General features: G+C 46.3%; 1 pseudogene; it reads left to right on the top strand.

The window, feature by feature from the left end:
- Positions 1 to 8,651: 8,651 nt before the first annotated feature.
- On the top strand, positions 8,652 to 10,256 carry LOC138849821 (NADH dehydrogenase [ubiquinone] iron-sulfur protein 2, mitochondrial pseudogene; annotated as a pseudogene).
- The last annotated feature ends 843 nt before the right edge of the window (positions 10,257 to 11,099 follow it).

Below are 11,099 nucleotides of genomic sequence, written 5' to 3'. Positions count from 1 at the left end.
CCCACCCCGCCGTCATGTTCCCTGTTCCGTAGTAGCTATTTAGCAACTGGAACTCCACAGCTCTTCACTCAGTTACTGTTTATTCCTGCTTACCAGTGCATTACTCAACCCACATCTCGGGTTTCTTTGCAGGAGGAGCCCCAGGCCTTTGGAAATTTTACTTCTCTCTGAGGCCCAGTGTTGCCAACTGCTGCTAGGGTGGAGCCCAAGACATCTGTTCTATGGGCCGCCAGAGCAGCCAAGGGGAGACCATCCATGACAGCATTTGTGTCCTTGTGTTTAATGCCAGAGCTGTCATGTCCGCCCCGGTCACTGCCTGCTAATGATGGCTCCCGTTCCTACCTCTTTTCGGGTGAATCTCTGTGCCAGGTCGCTTGATTTCTGTTGTAGGAAAGGCAGCAGAGCAGAAAGCAAAAGAGAGGGAGCCTACCACAGGCCCTCACCGAAAGGGGCACAAACTGGACTAGGGGCCAGCGTTGTGACACAGCAAGTTAAGCTGCTGCCAGCCTCACTGCTCCACTTCCCAGCCAGCTCCCTGCTCATGCACCTGGGCAAGCAGCAGAAGATGGCTCAAGTGCCTGGGCCTTGCCACCCGTGTGGGAGACCTGGATGGAGTTTCAGGCTCCTGGCCTAGACTGTCGTGGCCCTCTGAGCTCTGTGTCTCTCCGCCTTTCTCTGTAACGCTACCTTTCAAATAAATAAATAAATCTTAGGGGGAAAAAGAAGAAACTGTAATGGGCCTTTGGTGTTGCACGTGGAGACACGTGCATGTGTCCTCTCTGTGTGTCTGACATAGGCACCTCTTCCTGACAGTGTGCTCCTGAAATACTCCCTTCATGCATCAACTCCTGTTCCTCATCCCCTTAATTCCAGTTTGCTGACCTCGGGATATTTATCTGGGAGTTAAGATGTGGATCTTTGTTATCTAATCTCTGCTCAATGGCTAGAAATGTCAGAACAGGAAGAAGAGGCGACAGGCAATATGGAAACCAGTGTACTGGTTACAAGTTTTGTATATGAACATCAGAAAGCCAGGCTGACTCACTTAAATTAAAGGGGGTATCAGATGGCGAATTTCAGAAACTCAGACAATTAGTGGAGACCATGCATGAAAAGGAATAGAAAGAGAAAGAGAAAATATTGGTTGGCCAAGAACAAAAGTAAACAAAAACAAAGCAAGCAGAAACCAAAATCAAATACCCAGTTTGTGAACTACTTGAATCATAACTATATTGTTGGTTTTGGCAGGAACATTTCTTTTTGTTTTTTGCAAGTATGATTCCATATGTATATTTTTTAATGTAAACAGGTTAAAATAGTTTGCAAAAGCACAGGGAAAGTCCAGTAGGTTTTATTTATTTAATATTTGTTTTGTATTTATTTTTAACAATCATCACTTACAAAATAGTTGGAGCACTAAGATTGACAGGGATTTATTTTTAAGATTTATTTATTTATTTGAAAGGCAGAATTACAGAGAGAGGGAGAGACAGAGAGACCTTCCATCCACTTATTCACTCCCCAAATGACCATAATGGCTGGGGCTGGGCCAGTCTGAAACCAAGAGCCAGGCATTTCTTCCAAGTCTCCCACATGGTTGCAGGGGCCCAAGCACTTGGGCTGTCTCTGCTGGTTTCCCAGGCACACTAGCATGGAGCTGGATAGGAAGTGGAGCAGCCAGGACTCAAACCAGTGCTCCTATGGGCTGTTATCATCACAGGTGGTGGCTTTACCCCGCCCTAACACCAGTCCTGACAGAGGTATTTCTAATCCAAACCCAATGATCTTTCTGCTGTTACATGGTTGGTAAAGCTTCTAATTGTTTTGAAATTAGGTATCATCAGATAAGACTGAAGAGAGGAAGAATTTCTTAAAGCTAAACACAGGAAAATGACACTTGGGGAAGAGGAAGAAATCATTATGATTGGGGAGAAAATGAATACAGGCTTCTATTAGCATATATAGGATGAGACTACGATCTCTTTCCCCCCTCCCCTCATGTAATTTCTTCTGAGTAGAGATATGGAAAGACTGGTTAGTTAAGGAAATAGAGAGCTGAGTGAGCCAGTGAGAAAACACATTATGCTCAAAAGACCTAGTTAGGGAAAACCCACAGTAGAATTACTTTCTGGAGGCTTCTACCATCTGCTGTTGCTACTGAGCGTCTAGAGCCAGTTTCAAGCCCCTGCTGGGTTTAACTCCAAAATAAGGAACACCCAAGGTCTGAAGGTGGGAGCAGAACTGGGCTGAGCCAAGACAAGCTACGGGGCAGGAGGTACTCCTTGATATCTGTGCTTTCTTTTGCTCGCATTTAGCTTATCACCTTTTAAAGACAGTATTAAAATCAAGCAGCAGCATAGTAAAAAGGTCACCTGCATGCATGTACATTTTAAAAATAGAAGCCAATGGTGGAATTGGCCAGTCCGATGCAGTCCTAGCTGTTCAAACACAACTGAACAGCACAGATTTTCCTCTGTTTCATGTACAGTTGTCCCCTCCCTTCCCCTTGTCTACAGGGATTTGTTCCAAGACCCTCTGTGGGATGAAATCATGGATCGTATGAAACCCAAGAAATAGTATTTGTCCTATACATACATACATATCTATGACAAATCTTCATTTATAAATTAGGTACAGTGAGAGATTAACAGTGATAATAATAGAATCATCTAATCATATGCTGTGATAAAATTATGTAAAACTTAGGAGTTGATAAATTATTTTTGGAATTTTCCATTTAATATTCTCAGGTTATGGTTGACCATGGGTAGCTGAAACCCTGGGACGTGAAGCTATGGCAAGGGGGGGAACCACTGAAGCTGGGTTCACCTGAGCACTAGGTAGTGTCCGTGGAACGGGGTGTGGTGGTCATTTGGCTGCAGGCTCCTTGTGGTTGAGCACTGGGTTTGATCTGCACAGCCGGTTGCTGTCTTTGCTCCACTGTAACCACTGTGTGCACTGCTGCAGCACCCCCAGCCGGACCACAGGCAAGGCCCCTCCCGGGGAGAAGAGCCTTCATCACCCGCCACACCCTCCTCTTCACCTCCCAACATGCATTTGTAGGAGCTGCAAGGGAAGAAAAAATGAGTGTCTGCTTAAAAAACTGTCCTCTGATTCCACACATTATTCAGGCTAATTATTCACATAAGCAATGCTTCACCGAGCACAAGTGTGTTCGAATGTGTTGAGTGAGCTGAAATCTCTAATTTGAAATATTAGCCTTGTGAAATTCAGGAGTAGTTTAATTTGAACCTGGCCCTCCATCAAAGCACAGCAGCTCATTTCCAGAACTGGCTGTTTGAAGGGGAATAGGAGGAATGGATAAATAATAGGCAAGTCCCATAGAAAAGCTCTGGGACATCTAAAATGGCATCATCTTAATGAGCTGACTGTTTAAATGATCTTTTTCTAGTTGTGAGAAAAGACAGAAAAGCACAAGGAAAAAATGAGGTATCTGCAACTTTATTAGGCATTTCATTTCTGTTTAGTATTGATGTTTCACTGTTGTATCTTGCATTTAATGTGCTCAAGATATTGATTATGATATAATCAAACACGGCACATTAATTTCTGGGAACATATCAACAGACTGAGAGAGACTTGGGTGTGGAGTTTCAAATCTGAAGCCGGGATTATGAGTGACAGAATTATAACAAAAAAGAGCAACCACAAAAAATTCCAAGTATTACTATTTCTCAATTTTCCTTTTGAAATACTGTTCTTCCATTTATTTTCATTGTCACAACTAACAAGCCCAAAAGGTCACATTTGGTCTCTTACTCATTTGGCATGGATTGTTTAATTGAGAGATGCTTAAAGCGGGGTTGCGAGGGGGGAGGGAACTTTTGTCAACTTGGCAAATTTTGTTTAACAACAATATTTTGATACTGTGTCTTGGTGCTGCTAATTATAGAGTATTTGGGGCTGGATAATTTATAAAGGAAAAACGCTTTCTTGGCTCATGATTCTGGTGGCTGGAGGGCCTAATGAGCATGGTTCCAGTTCCTGGTGAGGACCCCCTGGCTGTGGTCACAGCGTGACAGAGAAGCAGAAGGAGAACTGGCCACATGCAGAAGGGACATGGGGAAGAGAGTGAGCCAAACAGCTGAGCTCCCTTTATAACAACTTGTTCTTGTGGAAACTAACTCAGTCCTGGGAGACCTGCATTAATCTCTTCTGAGGTCAGTGTCTCATGCAGGAACCACCTTCTCCTAGGCCACCTCTTAAATATTCCAACATCTCAACAGTGTCGCACGGGAGCCCAAGCTTTGAGAAGGTGAAATTTTGGAGACCAAATCACTCCCAAACCATAGCAGATCTCTATCTTTTACTTGTGAAAATGGTAGATGGTTAGGCATGTGTTTTTCTGTGTTGCCTATTAAGTACTGGGGCCGGCACTGTGTCGCAGCAGGTTAATGCCCTGGCCTGAAGCGCCAGCATCCTATATGGGTGCCAGTTCAAGACCTGGCTGCTCTACTTCCAATCCAGCTCTCTGCTGTGGCCTGGGAAAGCAGTTGAACATGGCCCAAGTCCTTGGGCCCCCACACGCATCTGGGAGACCTGGAAGAAGCTCCTGGCTCCTGGCTCCTGGCTCCTGGCTCCCGGCTTCGGATCGACCCAGCTCCGGCCGTTGCGGCCATCTGGGGAGTGAACCATTGGATGGAATACCTCTCTCTCTCTCTCTCTCTCTCTCTGCCTCTCCTCTCTCTGTATAACTCTGACTTTCAAATAAAATAAATAAATCTTTATAAAAGAAAGAAAGAAAGAGAAAAAAGAAAGAAAGAAAGAAAGGTAGGTACCAGGACTGGCGCTGTGGCACAGCAGGTTAATGCCCTGGCCTGAAGTGCTGGCCTCCCATATGGGTGCCGGTTCGAGTCCCGGCTGCTCCTCTTCCGATCCAGCTCTCTGCTATGGCCTGGGATAGCAGTAGAAGATGGCCCAAGTCCTTGAGTCCCTGCACCCGTGTGGAAGACCTGGAGGAAGCTCCTGACTCCTGGCTTCGGATTGGCACAGCTCTGGCCGTTGCAGCCATCTGGGGAGTGAACCAGCAGATAGAAGACCTCTCTCTCTCTGTCTCTACCTCTCTCTGTAACTCTTTAAAATAAATAAAATAAATCTTTTAAAAAAAGAAAGAAATACAGGTACTGATCCACCCACAGACAGAGTTTACCCATCATTCTGATTTTGACTGAGGATGGGCTGAGGCTGCCCAGAGTTGGGAGCTGTGGGCAGAGAACAGACACACAGCCTGCTGAGGCTCAAGCTCCTAAGGCTGTCCTGACTTGTAGTATTCTTGAGCTGATCTGCCTCTCCTTTGCCCCTCACCCCTGAGCCTTTATGTAAAGGATAGAGGGACCAAAGTAATGTATTGTGTGAGTGTGATAGAAAAACATAGTGAGGGTGATCATTTGGATACTGATGACCTATTAAGGAATAACAACTTTTCAGAGTAAAAGCAACAGCTGTTAGAGATGGCATGGAGGGATGGGTGTTGTTGTCCAGTGAGTCAAGCTGCTGCTTGCAACCCTGGCATCTCATATCACAGCTCCCCTTTGAGTCCTATCTGCTGTTTTCCTGGTCCAGCTTCTGGCGAATGCACTTTGGAAGGCAGAGGAAGATTGTCCAAGTACTAGGGCCCCTACCACCCATGGGGGAGACCCAGAAGAAGCTTCCAGCTCCTGGCTTTGATGTGTACCAGACCTGGCTGTTGCAGCTATTTGGGGAATGAACCAGTGGATGGAAGATTTCTCTTTCACTCTTGTTCTTGCTCTCACTGTCTACCTCACTTTCTCTGTAGTTCTGGCCTTCAAATAAGTAAATTTTAAGAAAAAATGGTATATAATATGAAAAGTACATGAAATCAGCTATACACACTCTAGAAAAGACAAACTTTAGGGGCCAGCATTGTAGCATAGCGGGTAAAGCCGCCACCTGCAGTGCTGGCATCCCATATGGGCTCTGGTTCAAGTCCTAGCTGCTCTACTTCCCATCCAGCTCTCTGCTATGGCCTGGGAAAGCAGTAGAAGATTGGTCCAAGTGCTTGGGCCCCTGCATCCACATGGGAAGACCCGGAGGAAGTTCCTGGCTCCTGGCTTTGGATTGGCGCAGCTCTGACCATTGTGGCTGATTGGGGAGTGAACCAGCGCATGGAAGACCTCTCTCTCTCTCTCTGTCTCTCCTTCTCTCTCTATGTAACCCTGCCTTTCAAATAAATAAATACATCTTAAAAAAAAAAAGACAAGCTTTAGAGCCACAAGATAGAAAACAAAATAACAAAAACTGTGAGTGCTTGGAAAGAGGAAATTTTTTCATTAAACTTCAATCACACCATCTCTTCCTAGCCTATTTATTACTACTGATAGTTGCATAGTTTATATAATTTGGTATGCAAACCTTTCTCTCTTGCAGTTATTAAATATCCTGTTTTTCTCTGTTCTCTGAAACCGTGATTCTTTGAACAATGATTTGAAAGCAAAGGCCTACTCTCTCTCTGGCAGTCTCTCAGAGGCTATTATTCACATGCAGCACCTTCCATCAATTCTCCCTCACCCTCTGCTCCTTCCCTCTTCTCTCACCTGGTTCAAAATTCTGGGCCCAGGTTGGAGAGGAAGTCATTGGTTTTTCAGGGGAAGAAAAGTAGCCAGGATCCTCTCTACTTGCAGTCATGGTCTGCAACTTGAACCTTTGTATCCTTTCAAAACACATTCCAGTTCCCAAGCCCAGAAACACAGCACTGACTTGGCGGCACTTGGGACGTTTCTTGGATTGGCAAAAGGAAGAGATCCTCTCCTTTTTCGGGTCCAGACTTTGCAGAACAGGAGTTCAAGTATGTGCTTGTCAGTAGTTAGTGTGAAGCTAGTGAGTATCAAAGGTTAGGCCAGATGGATACCTTGAAGCCCAGAGAGCAAACCAGATCTTGCAGTGACCTATCTAGTTCTTGAGACATTGCCCTTGGTTTTCCCTTATTCACTGGTAACAACTTGCTCAAAGGGCCCAGCCCTGTCTTAGGTCTGCCCAGAGTAAGGTGGGAGTGGCCCCAGGCCACTGAGTTTAAAACCAAGTAGAAACCCCCTAAGGCTAGGACCCAGTTCCAAGAGAGCAATGCCAGACAAGGGCAAAGATGCAAACTCCATGGTATGTTTACCTCTTATTTTTACAGTGGAGGACCTGGTTTTTAGTTTTGTTCAAGAAGACAGCAATTTTTTACACTTCCATACACACTCCATGTAGTCATACATTTTCTGTGTAGTCAACAAATTCCAGTACATGCATCTATTACTGTTAACCTGGAGAAGAAACTATTGATAACTCAATGATTGAGGTTCAGTTCACACTTGTAGTGACCACCATAATAACTTGTTAGCCAAAGTCAAAGTCTTTCTATCATTTGCTTGTAGGATATGCAAGTATCAGCTGAGCTGCCTGCTGTGAAATTCACATTATGAAGTCTGAACAGTCTTCTATCTATCTACAGTAAAAATGTAAAGCTCAGCAACCCAGCAAATAAGATGTTTAAAAGGGATAGTTTTGGCAGTTGCAGTCTTAAATTTGCTCATTGCTATGAGCCATCCTTCCATCTTAGCAACTCAATGAATGATTGATTGATTGACTCATGCAAATAAATGATGAGCCATGTACTCTGTTGGTACTGATGTTAGAGCAGAGAACAAAAATGCCTTCATGAATCTTCCATCCCAGTAAAGGAAACAGGCAGTACACCAGAGAGAGCAAGGAAACCATGTAAGTACCAACCAGTAGGCAAGGAAGAGCAGTGGGATGAATGGGGAGGTGGTGAGGCATGATTTGCCATTTAGGTAAATTGACCACGAAGGCTCGTGCAGAGATTTACTGAAGCGGGTGAGAGAGGGACAGATAGAGCCTGGGGATGAATGACTGTGGAGAGGCCAACTTCCCAGAAGAGAAAATCACCAGGGCAAAACCCTGGAAGGGCTCTGAGGTGGGTGGAGGGGAAGGGGGAAATGTTCTTGGAGACAAGGAGGCAGAGTGAGGGGTGCATGGTAGGCAGAATAATATCCATGATCAAAAGTCATGGAGCGTGTGGTGGACATGGGGCACAGTGAGTTAGGCCACCTGTATCCTGTATCAGAGCGCCATCTCTGCGATGCATCTGGAGGCAGCAGGTGATGGCTCATGGACTTGGGCCCCTGGTGCCCACTTGGGAGATTGGGATAGAGTTCCTGGCTCCTGGTTTCAGAATGGCCTAGCCCTGGCTGTTGTGGGCATTTGGGGAGTGACCAGCAGATGGAAGATCTCTCTGTCATTCTGCCTTTCAAATAAATAAAAATAAACTTTTTAAAAAAAATATGGAGCTACTTTCCTCACATTTTGAAGATCAAATCCAGTAAATTAAACATGGAAATAATTGAAAAATTGTCTCTGATAAAGAAACCCTTGTATGTAAATGTACCTTCCCTTCAAAATAATGAAAGTTACAATTCATTGTTATTTTTCTCCTTTGCAATCCCTATTAACATCTTTGGTCATCTTTTTGGCAGAATCTCAGTAGATGCAAGGAGGAAAAATACCAAATCTCTTTATCTTGGGGTCTATTTAGATGGAAAAAACTGTAACAAAAAAGTGATCATCAGCTAGTGGTACCATGATCCTTTAGAACAAATATATACTCGGCAGCCAGGGTAAGATGGCGGCGCTGAGGGCTCTGTGCAGCCTCCGGGGTGCCGCGGCCCAGGCGCTGCGACCCGGGGCTGGTGTCCGACTACAGATCCAGCCCAGCAGAGGTGCCCGACAATGGCAGCCGGATGTGGAATGGGCCGAGCAGTATGGGGGTGCTGTTATGTTCCCCACCAAGGAAACAGCCCACTGGAAGCCTCCCCCTTGGAATGATGTGGACCCTCCAAAGGATACAATGGTGTCGAACCTGACCCTGAACTTTGGGCCCCAGCACCCAGCGGCCCATGGAGTCTTGCGGCTAGTGATGGAATTGAGTGGGGAGATGGTGCAGAAGTGTGACCCTCACATTGGGCTCCTGCACCGGGACACGGAGAAGCTCACTGAGTACAAGACCTACCTGCAGGCCCTTCCCTACTTTGACCGGCCGGACTACGTGTCCATGATGTGTAATGAGCAGGCCTATTCGTTGGCGGTGGAGAAGTTGCTAAACATCCAGCCTCCTCCCCGGGCACAGTGGATCCGAGTGCTGTTCGGAGAAATCACGCGGCTTCTGAACCACATCATGGCTGTGACTACACATGCCCTGGACATAGGGGCCATGACCCCTTTCTTCTGGATGTTTGAAGAAAGGGAGAAGATGTTTGAGTTCTATGAACGAGTGTCCGGAGCACGAATGCATGCTGCTTACGTCCGGCCGGGTGGAGTGCATCAGGACCTACCCCTTGGACTAATGGATGACATTTATGAGTTTTCTAAGAACTTCTCTCTTCGGATTGATGAGGTGGAGGAGATGCTGACCAACAATAGGATGTGGCGGAATCGGACAATTGACATCGGGGTCATAACAGCAGAAGACGCACTTAACTATGGTTTTAGCGGAGTGATGCTGTGGGGCTCAGGCATCCAGTGGGACCTGCGGAAGACCCAGCCCTATGATGCTTATGACCAGGTCGAGTTTGATGTTCCTATCGGGTCTCAAGGGGACTGCTATGATAGGTACCTGTGTCGGGTGGAGGAGATGCGCCAGTCCCTATGGATCATCTCTCAGTGTCTGAACAAGATGCCTCCTGGCGAGATCAAGGTTGATGACGCTAAAGTGTCTCCACCCAAGCGAGCCAAGATGAAGACTTCCATGGAGTCATTGATTCATCACTTTAAGTTGTATACTGAGGGCTACCAAGTTCCTCCGGGAGCCACATACACTGCCATTGAGGCTCCTAAGGGAGAGTTTGGGGTTTACCTGGTGTCTGATGGCAGCAGCCGTCCTTACCGATGCAAGATCAAGGCTCCTGGTTTTGCCCACCTGGCTGGCTTGGACAAGATGTCTAAGGGACACATGCTGGCGGATGTCGTTGCCATCATAGGTACCCAGGATATTGTGTTTGGAGAAGTAGACCGGTGAGCAGGGGACAGTGTTTGTCGTCCCTTGTCCCATCAGCTTCTTCTGTGGAGCCTGTCCTTCACTGGAAGTGGGGCTGTGTGTGCGTGTGCATGTGCGTGTGTGTGTGTGTACACGGACATGTACACCCAGCTGCTGGGCTTTCTGTGCATGTACCACAAAGGAGAAATTACAATAAATTAGCTGCCTTGTGGCCCCAATGCCCCCCCCCCCAAAAAAAAGAACAAATATATACTCGTGAAAATGAGATTCTACCTGGGCTGATTTTACTGTTCTTGTCACAACTAAAGGATATTTTGATTTCTCATAGACAGATTGCCCAAAGCAGATCTTAGAATTCAGGATGATGACAGATGAAGAATAAACAACACTTTTTTTATATATATAAAATTATCTATTCAGGGGTCGGCGCCGTAGCTCACTTGGTTAATCCTCTGTCTGCAGCGCCGGCATCCCATATGGGCACCAGGTTCTAGTCCAGGTTGCTCTTCTTCCAGTCCAGCTTTCTGCTGTGGCCCGGTAAGGCAGTGGAGGATGGCCCAAGTGCTTGGGCGCCTGTACCCACATGGGAGACCGGGAGGAAGCACCTGGCTCCTGGCTTTGGATCAGCGTGGCGTGCCAGCCATGATGGCCATTTGGGGGGGGGGGGTGAACCAAACGGAGGGAAAACCTTTCTCTCTGTCTCTCTCTCTCACTCTCTAACTCTGCCTGTCAAATAAAAAATTATCTATTCATTTACTTATTTACTTTTTAAAGATTTTATTTATTTATTTGAGAGGTAGAGTTACAGAGAGAGGGAGAGACAGAGAAAGTCTTTCATCTTGCTAGTTCACTTCCTAGATGGCCGCAATGGCTGGAGCTAGGCTGATCTGAAGCCTTGAGCCAGACACTTCCTCTGGGTCTACCATGCAGGTCAGGGGCCCATCTTCTATAGCTTTCCCAGGCCATAGCAGAGAGCTAGATTGGAAGAGGAGCAGCCAGAGTACGAATTGGCTCCCGTATGGGATGCTGGCACCTCCAGAGGAGGCTTAGCCCACTATGCCACAGA

Source organism: Oryctolagus cuniculus, chromosome 5 (genome assembly GCF_964237555.1).
Source record: "Oryctolagus cuniculus chromosome 5, mOryCun1.1, whole genome shotgun sequence".
NCBI lineage: Eukaryota > Metazoa > Chordata > Mammalia > Lagomorpha > Leporidae > Oryctolagus > Oryctolagus cuniculus.
This window is presented reverse-complemented; position numbering and strand designations above follow the sequence as displayed.